Consider the following 12,161-nt stretch of genomic DNA (forward strand, 5'->3'; position numbering starts at 1 on the left):
AGTAAGTCCCACTTGATATGGAGCCAAAAAGGGCTATCAAAATGTTTTCTTCATTGTTGTTGAACAATAGGGCTTCATTAAATAATGAAATATTTTGTGTGGGAGAAGATCACCCACATTTTCAATTCTCCTGAATTTATCTAAAAATTCCAAAAAAAAAATTTACCTCCAAAAAAATCAACTTTCTGGTCATTTCTTTCTCTTTTTCCTCTTTCTCTCTGCTATCCTCATCCTTCCTCTTTTTCTTTCAAATTTCCACGTTCTCAGGATTTTACGCCTTCATCTCCTTTTGTTATTTGCTAGGAAAAAAAGAGAAAAATTAAAAACAAAAACAAATATATATTTCTGTTAAAAATCAAAGCAAGTAGGGAGCAAATCATTTCCTGATTTATTTACATTTTTCCCCAGTGAAGAAAGTGAGGAAAATAAAAATGATAAAAGATTATAAAAAGCGAGGAGAAAATCCTTTCTCTGTTCAGGTTTTTTTTTTTTTAATTCCTTCCACCTAAAGAGTATGAAAAGTAAGAACATGAGAAAAAGTATTAATTTATTTCATTTTTCTTCCCTATCTTTGCTCTTTGCCTCTATTTTCCCGGGGGGGGAACAAAGAGAAAATACAAGAGAATTTGGGAGCAGTGGTACATCTTTTCTCACTTTATACTTTTCTCCCTCTCAGCTGAGCACAGACACAAAACAGGAGAGAAGGATAGAAAGTGGATGAAAATCCTTTTTTGGACAGACTCTTTTCTCCCTTTTTTATGCCTTTCCTGACATCTTTTTTTACACAAAAGAGGATAAAGGAAGGGGAAAAGACAAGCTTTTTATCCTCTCACCTTCCTTCCCTCTCACCTAGGCATTTATATCCCATATCCCTGTAGTACCAAAATTATTCTCAACACTCATGTGAGATAGAGAAGTATTTTTATCCCTGTTTTACCTGCCTAGCTGCTGCCTAAGCTGGGGGGGGTCTAAAATCTACAGCAGGGTGGGCGAAATATGGCCTGTAGGCCAGATCCAGCCCATCAAGGGATTTTACCCAGCCCTGCCCAGCCCAAATGTGGGGGGCAGCCCAGGCCGGTCCCGCCAGTAGGACTGGGGCAATGCAGCGGCTGAACTCCAGTTCCCGGCAGCCCCGGTAGGGGCTCCTTCCAGCTGTCACCACTAGTGTCTCTGCCGCTGCCAGACCCAGCCCAGCTGCCTGGGTGACCCCAGCCTATCCACCGCACACCCACCGCTGGGGTACCAGATGCAGCAGGTGGGTGGGGTCATCATGGAGACTGGCTGGGACCCCTGCGGGCAGGGTGCGCTCGGTTGGGAGAATGGGATGGGGCTGGGGGCAGGTCCAGAAGCAGGATGGGCAGGCAGTGCCTGGGCTGGGGTTCAGGCCCCGTCCAGCATGGTAGAGCAGTGACAGTGCAGGGCCAGGGCCCAGGACAGGGACGCACGGGGAGTGGATCATGGCTTTGCCCCACGCCCCAGCTCCATGCTGTCACCGACCTGAGATCCTGGCCCTGGTCCTTGCCCGCCTGTCCTGCTCCCAGACGCTGCTCCCAACCCACCTTCAGCCCCAGCCCACCCACCCAGCCAAGTGCACTCTGCCCCTTAGTTTTTGACTTCAGTTTCCCAGTTGCCTAGAAGTACACCTGCACTCATATCCAGAACTGCCCAGTCTCGGCAGCTCAATGCCAAACTCCTACCTAAGCCCAATTAAGATCCAGAAACTAGGCTTTCCTCTGCCTAAGCCCCCCAAAGGGCTCAGCCTGGAGTGCATACTTACTTACTGCACTGAGCTCTGCACCAAACACAGCAGCAGGCACCAGCAAGTGGTGGTGGTGGGTAAGCCAGCACCCTATTTTTATAGAACAGCCTAGGAGTTAGACACGGGATGGCCCAGAGTCAAGTCTCTCCTCAGCCTAACAGGATTCAAGCATTGCTTCTATATTTTACCAGAGCCCAGGGCACCGTTCACCCAGCTGAGTGCACTGCCCTATTGACACTATATTGTCATTCCCTCTCTCTGGCCCAACCAATCTTGCAATCTTTTCTGCACAATGGCAGACTTTTCAACAGGTGGGCTGAAGGGGAGCATCCCCCAGCATACAGACACTACCAAAGTCTGTAGCCTCCTGCTAAGGCACTCTCTTGGGAAGCTGCATCTGGTGCAATTTGGCATAGGTCCACTGGTTTTCAGGGAGGTTACACCAATTTACACCAAGTGAAGACTGCCTCCCCGCCTGCTTGCTTTAAATTGTTAACTTAATAGAACCAGTCTCAAGGCAGGATTTTCAAAAGCTCCTATTAAATAAGAATTCATAAGGTTGCAACTAGAATTCATTTAACATCTTTATCCCAGTCAATGGTATAATACATACAAGTTTACTCAGAGACGTTCATTCATGAGAATATCTCCCCAAATAAAAACGTCACACACAAATTTCTATCAGCTTGGACACAAGAGACCACACTGGCACCATTTATTGCTAGGGAACTGCCTAAATTGGTCTTTTTTGGCAAGGTACTTCAAGCTCCAAGGCAAACATCTGTGCAATTTTTATTAGAATGAATTAGGCCAACAGAAAACTAGGCAACTAAAATCTGTAGGTTTCTATTGGGCCCAGTGACAAGAGATCCCAGAATATCCTGTAAGGGAAAGAAATTTGAATTTTGTGGGTCAGATTCTCAGCTGGGTACAAATGGCATAGTCCCATTGATAGAAGCAGAACTAGACTGATTTACAATAACGGGGGGATCTGGCTTCTGGCTTGTTCAGTATGTTATTGGTTTAAATGGGCTGAGAGTCACATTTTGTCTCCAGAATATGAGGCATTTGCACTACTTAGAAGAGACACATTTTTTTGATATTTCATAACGTCCTTGGCATGAAAACCTCCTCATGTATTGGTCCAATATTCTCCAGATCTCAACACTTCATGCTGATGCCATTCTTCCCATTGCCTGATACAAATTCCCAATAGTTTCACAGAAGTTTACAAGCTTACAGCTGAATTTCAGAATGGCCCAAGCTTACTTCCACGGCTTTGGAAAGGCAACCCAGAGATGCCAAATTGTTCCATGCTTTGGTGCTATTCTCCATGGTCATAAAATTTGATCAAGTTTCTATCAAGCTATAGAGATACACTGGTCTCTCATCCTGGTCCTGGAGCCTGATGGAAAATGGGGGTGGGCAGAGATTTGGTAATGCTCTCATTAACTCTGGGACTGAGAAAGAAAACCAATTAAAATGGTTAGGGGGTGGAAATAGGTAACTGGATTTCAGATCTCATCTTCTGGGCCTAATGTGATGAGCAGTGGAGAAACTGGCCTCATATGGATTCCGACAGAGCTCAATGGAGTTGGTGAAAAATGAGGCACTAGATCTTATTTACTTCATTTATACTTGTACAACTCCAATGGCCTCTGGATGTACATCAGGAACCTGAAAGCAGACTCCTGCCCTGATTCCAGTGACAGGGTCCTTCCAGACTCACTTTGGACCAATTAAAAACATAGCCTTGATTCTCTTGATTGCAGTAAGTTCCAGTTTACCCCAGGACCACTGGGATCTGTACCCAGCCCTGATCTCCAGTGTCAGGATTCCCATGTCTGACTGTAGCTCTGGGGGGAAAGTGGTGTCTGGTGGACAGAACATGGGGTCTGGGAAACTGGACTTCTAGTTTGTAGCCCCAGCTCATGAGGAAGTGGAATCTAATTAACAGCACTGTAGTCTTTGTATCTGGAGATTAATCACAGCAAAGAAACACAAGCTCATCAAACTTTCCCACAGGCTCTGGGCTTGACACAGTGACCCTCCATGCAGTAGGAGACTCTTTCTTCAGACAGGGGGTCACTCTTTTTGCCTGCCTCTGCTGCTCAGGAGGCGAGAGGCAATCAGTCAGGATCCTGGTATTCTTTTCATGGATGGTTTCTGGTGGTTTATACCTTGGCATCCGTCGCAGAACCTTCTTGCTTTGCTTTTGTGCTCTGAGAAGAGCTGCAGGACAATATAGGGAGGCTCATGTAATGTGAAGGCCAGGGGACTCCAGTTCAGCTGGGTTAAAGCCTTCAACAGCTGGGAGACAGGAAATGAGCTTGTGTGTTCAGCTGGGTTTGTCCTCTTTCGCATGGAACTGACATCAACAGCTGCTGGTGCTGCAGGTCATTTCCTGTCTCTAATGTTAAATCTGGAACTTAAGTGGATTTCCCAGAGTGAATGAGAGTCAGGTCCCCATCACCAATTCATCAGCAGTTTCAGCTCTTGTGATATACTTATGACCGTCCCGTAATTGTCAAGTGGAGTACTTTCCATGTTACGCAAAACTGCTGGGGAAGTTATTTCATGGCATCCAGCTGCAGGTTGGAAACCCCAATGCTAATTGTGTGGAACATTTGCTAGGTGCTGGGTGACAAGTATCAGCAACAAAAAGATGTCACGTACACAGATCAGAAGTTACTAATATGACTCTCAGATATACTGCTTGAGCTCATTTTCCCCCCACTCTCCTGCATGTAATATTTGGGAATTTAGGCTAGGGACAGACATTACACATAAACCAGTTTAAGTGATCAGAAACTGGTTTAAACCTATAACGGAACAGATGTTCAGTGCACATAAACCAGTTTGAAAATGGCTGAAACCGGTTTGAGATAAACCTGGTTGAATGTAGTATCAGACTTAACTGATTTGGTTCAAACCGGTTTATGCAATGTCTACCCCAGACCCCCTGCTGGTTTAAGTTAAATCAGAGTCCCCCAGCATCCCAGCATGCTCTCTGGGCTGGGCAGGGCTCTCTGCTCCACAGCAGGGCTCCGTGCCCTGGCCAGAGCTCCAGCAGAGACTTGCACAGCAGGGTCTGCTGGCTTCCCTGTGCCCCACTCCTACTGCCCCCTCACCACTCGCTGGTTAAGCAGAAATCCCTTCCCTCCTCTCTGCCACAGCACAGACCACAGCCAGCATGTGGTATGCTAGCTAATGCTGTGTAAGGCTAAGGCAGAGACTGCATACAGAGCAGGGTCTGCCTGGCTTCCCCCTGGCACCTCTCTCCACTTGCTGCTCAAGCAGAAAATCCCCCCCCCCCTCCCATCTCCCACAAGATGGACCCCAGCCCCATGCACCCTAGGCATGTGGTGTGTTAGCTAATGCTGAGAGGTGTCTCTGTGTGTGTCTCTCTCCAATTTCACTGGGGCAGGCAGGCAGAACAGTGACTGCTTAGGGCTGTTTGGAGTTAATCAGCTGGTAAGCTGTTTAAGATGTTTGAAGTAATGATGAGAGGCCATTGTTTTGCTAATTGGGTGATGAAGACTGTTATCACTATCAGCCCCCAGCTGGCTTGCTTGCCTGTCAGTTTGCTGCAGACAGTATGATGAAGCAGGGAGGGAGATCGAAAAGCTCTGTATCGTCAACAGGTGCATGCACTGCACACACACCCTTGCCTCAGAGTGCTAGCCCAGGGCTGGGGGCTGGCACCACTCCCGCCCCTTGAGCAGCCAGGGAGGAAAAGCCTGGGACCAGGCAGGCAGACCTCCCTAATGAGAGAGTCCTGCCAGGGCCTGGCCGTGCCCCCAGGCCTCAGCTCCCTGCAGAAGGGAAGGGAAGGCAGCTCTAGTACCCCCCTCCCCCACTCCCCGGCTTCTAACCTGAGCCACTGCAGGCATGTGCCTGCATTTTCTCAGTCCAGAGAGAATGTCCGTCCAGTTTCAAACCAGTTCAGCCTAGTCAGGTTAGACTAACCTGCAAAGATTGAATCAATTCAGGCTCAGGCTTTTTGAATGTCTGTCCCTAGCCTTAATGACAGATATTGGCATTATAGACACGGTTTTCAAACATCTGTTCTTGCCTTACTAGCTTAACTGCCCTTGGATTTCTCTTCCAGAACTGCCAGCTCCAGCACCTGTGTTCATGAATATGAAGGGCCTAATCGAATGCCCATTTCAGTCAGTGGAGTCTTACTGTTAACTTCAATGGGCACTGACTCAAGGGGACTGACTGAATACCTGCTTCTGTCAATTGGAGTAACATAATGGGAAGTGACAGATGAAGGCTTCGGTGGGAACATAGCTTTTGAGCAGGTACTTACAAACAAGCCAAGTACCAGCTACACTTGGACTGTAATTAACACAGCAAATTAAACCAAATGAAATGGTTAAAGTGACCAGCATGTATGTCTCTCAAATTCCTATGATTTACAATTGTCCAGACCAGCTTGGACAGCACTGTCATATTTAAATAGTACCTGCTGTCCTAGAACTGCAAAATGCATAATACATACTAGTTAAGTCACCATCTTTGTGAGATGACTACATAGGGTGTGAATGCTTCAGGTGCCATACTATACCACAGTTGCCCTTAATTTTTGCTCTATAGGTAAGAAGAGAACAAATAAGATCTCCCCCAGGCAAGCTGACTGTGGTAGGCGCTATAACAGTCCTTGGCTAGTAGGTAGCAGGATCCGGTTTGCTCTGAGCAAACAGCTTCCCCATGATGGAAATGACTAGGGGAGCAGAAACATGGCCAGTAAACTGGTTTCATTTAGACTAGTGGATATTTACTTCCCACTTACTGAAGGGTCGCTTTATTTGGGAGTGTGGTGGGTTACACCAGTGCTAGGCTGTACAAAGTGTGACCATTTCACCTTTACCTTGGAGTAAAGTCAAATTACTCTGGAGTAAGCAGTATGGCTGCACCCATAGTATAATGAAAGGTTATTGCATAGGTAGATTACACACTTTATGGAACAGATGCAAAATGTTTAATGCTGTATCATAGACCCTGTACTGCCTGCAATATGGTATGGGGCTCTGATATTGGAATGGGCAGATCAGAGCTTTGTTCCTACCATTACTGAAAAGTCTTTTTTCCAACCATTCACTTCCCATCATATCTTTTCTACTTCCCAGTCATTCTTCCTTCCCCGTCATCTTAGCCTCTCATGCCCTTGGTATCCTTCTACTGTTCTTGCTTCAAGCCTTTTACCTTTTTTCCATTGTGCCTTGTAAACCTTCCTGTCATGTAGGTAAGGAATCCCTGTGCCAGCGTGAACATGGTTTAAAGTGGGGGCTATGTGTTACCCAGGAGTGCTTAATAATCCTGATGGAGGTCTGGACCCCTCTGTGCTAGACATTGTCCAAACATAGAAGGTGAGAGTTTCCTGCCCCGCAGTCTAAACAGACAAGACAAACAAATGGATATTACGTAGGAGCAGAGTGACAGGAGTGATGGTTTGAAAACATCGTGTTAGTTCCATGATTTCATTAAAATTTATGGTTGGTTCCTGTACCTAATGACACTGAAGTCTAGGTAGGTTTCCTGCCTTGGGATAAATATCACCTTCAATGCAAAAAGGTAGCCATTTTGTCTTTATCGCATCCCTTCTGGAGATATAGTTGCTTCAGCCAAGAAAGGAAAACTTATCTAATGATTAATGCCTTACTGTGGGCTTTGGGAGACTTGGGTTTCATTTCCTTGTCTGTGCTTCTTATGTGAGCTCAGGCCAGTGACTCTGGGCATGTCTATACAAGAAGGTAACTGAGCAGCTGACTAATTAGCTGTACAGTAAACACCCATGTCTACATGTGCACTCCTATTAGGCTGGAGTAAATTAATGTACTTCCAACCAGATAGTACTTATAAATACAAGTACTAGCTGCTCCGGGGGGGGGGCAGCCTACCAGCCCGGGGCTGCTCCAATCTGGCTCAGTGTGCTGCGGAGGGACTGGCTGGGGCAGGCAGCCCCACACTGAAGCACCCTTGTGCTCCAGCCAGCTAAGGCAGCATCTACACATGCACTGTTGCAGTTTTTTTTACTCTGTACCTTCTGCCAGCCAGGGCTGATCCAATCCAGTTCAGTGTGCTGCACTCCTGGGTGCATGTGCAGACATGTGCCCAGGAGCAATAAACTGATGCAATAAGCTCTGGAGTTTGTACATGCATGCTAATGGCATGTGTAGACACACCCTCTGTGTCTTAGTTCCACACATGTAAAAAAGGAGAAGTAGCACTACCCTACCACATGGGGCATAATGAAGGTAAGCACATTAAAGACTGTGAGGTGCTTACATATGATGGTAATCCCTAAGGTAGATCCAAAGATAGTTTCTAAACATGCATGATTACTACTATTGCCCCTAGAGCATGCACGCTACAAAAGAAACCGAAAGACTTAGTCTGAAACTGATTGTCTCAGACTGGTTTCCCGTCTTGTCCTCACCCACTGCTTGGTGCATTGGAATTACACTATTTGCCAGTTTAGACTGTCAGCTTCTTGGGCAGCAGTCATGTTTGGTACCATATAAAGCACAGTCAGAGCTTGATAAAAAATGAATAACATTTTACAGATGGTTACAATGAAAAATAAAATGGGGAAACATGGACATTAAGTGGTTTATGCAACATCAACGACAAAAATTGAAATACAGAACCCAGGAGTCCTGCCCCAGTAATCGCACCCTGCCTGAATTACTAGAGCGAGCCGCCCTTTCATATATCTCTGCCATGTGCACGTCAAGACTCTGGATGCAAGCAGCATGATTTTCTCATTATTCCAATTTTGGAAACATGGAAAATTTGCAAGGGAAAAGTACTAGAAAAATCAATGCTGACAGCACACACCAAGAGGGAGCAGGGAGGAGGGCAAGGCTGCAAGGGAGATGTAGCAGTCTACTGATGCCTCCAGATCCTCTGCAATCAATAATTCCACTGATGGCAGTGTTCCCCATTGTTGATAGTACACTTGATCATATGCAGAGCTCCTCCGCTGCCTTACACAGCCTAGAAATCACGTCTGACCTCTGCAGATGTTTCTTTGTGAAGATAAAAGGTTATGGCTAAGTGTTTTTTCTCCTGTTCAAGTACAAATGTGGGTGTGCTGATGTAAATCAGGAGGTAGAAAGCCCAAACCAATTCTTGGAAGCAGATGTCAGAAGTGATAACTAGACTGTGGCATGTGGACTTGGACAATTGTCTTCCAGGTAAGAGAAAATTAATTCTAGGGATGGCTTTTCTCTCTGCAAAGATGCAGCTTCAGGGTATGAACAGACATGCATTTTAAGCACCCTGAATCTTGGAGCACTTCAGATTTGAAGCACTTGAGAGCTGTGCAGACATACCCCCTGTCCCCGTACACATCCCAGAGCACTTCACAATGTCTGCACCCAGGTTTTATGAAAGTGAAAGAAATGGGGGTATAGTTGTACTGGACCTTCAAACTTGGGGGATCCCACATTAGCAGATCACTGTGTCCTGTTTCCAAAATGGAAGATAGGAGTTCCCCCCTAGAAGAATATACCAGACCTCCAGATTTCTCTCACAGGCCCTGGCTGTGAAGGCACACAGAGAAATCAGGTGTTGGCATGGGGTGGGGAGCAGAGCATCAGTACACCCCCCCTACCCACCCCCATGGCCTCCTACACTGCTTTATATTTGAAATGGTCTGTGTTATTTAGGAACAGGTCTATACTGCTTCCATGGTGTTCTTAAGAGCAGCACCCAGAAGCACAAAACCCGCACCAAACTTGGAAATGAAGTGGTGAAGCCCCCATAGACGTGCCCTCAAGCTCTCAGTCTGCAGCCCTAGCCCCAGGTGCCCTCAGGGAGGCATCACTATCTCCGTTCCAGTTCTGGCATGTGTGGAGCAGAAACAGGAGGGCTGGACATGTCTGTCACCAGATGAGAACAGTATGAACATACCTTGCTATCCTTTTACATGCATGCTGCATCCTCTTAACATGCAATGAAAACATTTATACTTCCTTGGCAAGAAATATTATGCCTATACTTCCTTTGAAGTGACAGGGAGTTTTGCTGCTGACTTCAGTAGGATCAAGTGGGCATTTGAATTTAAGAAATCCCACAGAGCCTTTATGGAGAAGACCAGTCAGTAGTGAGCCATAAACTCAGGGAAGTTCTGCTATGGAAGTGTCTCCACTTTAGCTTTATTACTTCTTGGAAGGCATGTGCTCTGGAAATGCCTGTCAGAGCAGGTTACACACAACATGCAGTGACTTCCGCCATTTCCTTCAAAAACATGATGGCTGGTGGCGACCTTCCCTTTTAACCACTAGCTAGTGTTTAAACCATTCACCTAGATTAATGTGGAAAACCTAGGTTCAGCTCCCTCCCCTGTCTGTGGGGATTCTCCTTATCCCTCCCAACTCCCAGGGAAGCATCCTAACCACCAGCCTATAGGTGATTCAGAGGTAAGGCATTTCCAGACTTTCCTATTGAAGTTGTTCCACTATAAATACAAGAAGTATAGGGCACATTTATACAGCACATGGCAGTACCATGCAGAGAGACTCCAGCTAGCTCTGTGTTGGCCAGGTCCAGAACAGGAAGCAGTATAGCTTCATGACAGCAGCACAGCTCCTGGCCCAACTAGCTCTGCTCATTAGCCTAGGGAGAGGTCCATGCTACTTGAAACAATGCTTCCCATTCCAGTGTCCCACCGCTAGCACCTTCAGGCTTGGCTTGAGTATCTCTATGGTGCTGCCTTCCAGCATGTAAGTGGCATACGGCACTCAACTTAGGGCATGGCGGAGTTGAGCCTGTCATACACCACGACTCATCAGAGCAAAGAAAGGGACTCTCAGGGCTGGTGACAGGGTCACTCGCTTGGAAGTGAGGATGTTAGATTCCCATCCTTATGCCCATGACTGATTAACCTAATATTCATAAGCGGTCTTTGAAGTAGGGACCCAGTTCTTCCTCCTCTCAGATGAGTAACTACTTACTAGGCTACAGAGTTGTGTTTGCTGGTTCTGTCTATTTTTTTGATCCCGGCTGTCTTTTTATGACAAGGCAAAACAGGTGCAACATGAAGTCACATGCCTGCCCACCAGCATAGCACATCGTAACCTATGGCCTGGTGGATCACGCTGTCCTCGGCATTTCCTCCTGGCCAGCTTTGGGGGCTCTCTGCTCAGCATGGGAGTTTTTTTTTTTCTAAGGCACCTCACTCTCCCCTTGCACTATGTAAGGAGCCTCAGTGCCTAATTCAAGCCTGTAGCATCCACGATGGTGGTCAGTTGCTAAAAGGCATCTCAGTGCTAAGCAATGCATCACCCAAGCCCCTTTGTGGACTTCAGTATTGTCACTCTTCCTTTAAATAACTAGGGCCTGTTCAGTGTAATCAATGGAAATTGTGCCATTGAGTTCAATAGGAGCTGGCCCACGCTGCTTCAATGAGCTGTCAATCAAGTCACTTCCTCTGGGCTGCAAAGGAGCTCTTCACAGTCAGCAGAGTAGCTGTGTGCACTGTCCTGGGACAGCAGGTATCCAAGCTTTTTTGCTGTATTATAAATATACAGTATTGCCTATCCCAAACATTGAGTTTTGTGCAGCAGTCCCCCAAGGTCATAAGACTAACTAAAAAATAATATTAAGTAAAAAAAAATTTTAAAAAAAGACTATACTTCTTGTGCTCTTGGTTTCCTGCTTTCTGAATGCCCTTTGGAGGCATTCAGGTCATTTTCAAGCTTTTCTCTGCAATCGGGAAGTCTAGAAAGGTTTTCCCTCTCCCCACTCCTCTCTCCCCTTAATGAAAGTTGAGATTCTCACATCAGCACTTGACTCCAGGAATTTGGAAATTAAGCAGCAGACAGAGTGCCATGAGGCTTGTGATAAATTACAAGACATAGCAATGCTAAGTAAGGGCAACTGAACTCTTGCTGCTCTTTGGATAGCAATAGGCTAAGACACAGCTTTGCTGGCTGATGTGCACAGGTGTGAAGGATTTGGCATTTGGGTTCACTGCAGATCCAATCCAATTAATCCAATCCACTTCTTCCACCCCCCAGGTGCCTAAGGCAAAGGTCAGGCTTTCCAGTCAGTCCCATCTTGGGCCAGTTCCTTTAATTTACTCAGGCTGTTAACCTGAAAGGTTGCTGCTTTTCTCCATAATATTCTGCAGAGGGTACCTCTATACTGACCTCCTTTCCTTTTGCCTTAGAGTTGCTGACACGTGGCTTGTTTGGAAAGCCTGTTCTCTGGCACCCTCAGAACGTGGCCTAGGTAAGTCCACCTTCTTGCCTGTCATATTTGCATGACTTAACTGTGGGCAATTGCGTCCACTCCAAGATTTCAATCTTTTTTATTCTGGCCACTTCAGCCAAGTCCCTAAATACTGAGATGGTGTTTTGTAGACTGTTATACAGAGTCCTAGGCAAAA

The 12,161-nt window shown here is 46.3% G+C and overlaps 1 long non-coding RNA gene across 2 annotated transcripts in view; it reads left to right on the forward strand.

Annotated features, from left to right (window-relative positions):
• Nucleotides 1-11,186: 11,186 nt before the first annotated feature.
• Nucleotides 11,187-12,161, forward strand: part of LOC112550329 — a 32,903-nt gene continuing 31,928 nt past the window's right edge. The window contains exons 1-2 of one of the 2 annotated variants that reach the window (XR_003094114.1): nucleotides 11,187-11,265; nucleotides 11,943-12,004. This is a non-coding gene — a long non-coding RNA (uncharacterized LOC112550329). Of the gene's footprint in view, nucleotides 11,266-11,787; nucleotides 11,806-11,942; nucleotides 12,005-12,161 lie in introns of those variants that run through there. The other variant, XR_003094115.1, reaches the window with a different exon arrangement.

This window comes from Alligator sinensis, unplaced genomic scaffold, assembly GCF_000455745.1.
Source record: "Alligator sinensis unplaced genomic scaffold, ASM45574v1 scaffold445_2, whole genome shotgun sequence".
Taxonomy (NCBI): domain Eukaryota; kingdom Metazoa; phylum Chordata; order Crocodylia; family Alligatoridae; genus Alligator; species Alligator sinensis.